Raw genomic sequence first — 502 nt, forward strand, 5'->3', positions numbered from 1 at the left:
TAGTCTGATTTAAACTTATTGCTTTGTGTTCTGTATGTGGCTGCTTGTCATTAACATCCTTTATCCTCAGTTCTTACACTTGATAATTCAGCCATTCTGTAAAATACTTTAGAATGTGTTTTATATTCAACATTTGTTATGACTACTTCATTTAAAGATTTTTTTAATCTTAAACCTGCACTATGAGTTCAGCTGTGCAAAAGAATTTTAAAAACCTTTTGTATATTCTAATTTTTTTTTTTACAATTATCTATAAAATAGTATCTTTTAGTATGTGATACAAATTTGTATCAGAAATACACTTTTAATGATTTTTATGCTCAGTTTGATCATTAAAGTGAAATGGGTGCAGTATTTTTATTTGAAATGATTTAAAACTGAAAACAAACAGTAGCTTGAAAATGATAATTCTTAGAGCATCTATCAAGTATTCATAGGCCACAGAAGCCACACAGTGCTAAGCTCAAGCAATTATTCCTCAAAGATTTAATTGGGAGGGGAA

Source organism: Aptenodytes forsteri, unplaced genomic scaffold (assembly GCF_000699145.1).
Source record: "Aptenodytes forsteri isolate BGI_AS27 unplaced genomic scaffold, ASM69914v1 Scaffold309, whole genome shotgun sequence".
Classification (NCBI taxonomy): Eukaryota; Metazoa; Chordata; class Aves; order Sphenisciformes; family Spheniscidae; genus Aptenodytes; species Aptenodytes forsteri.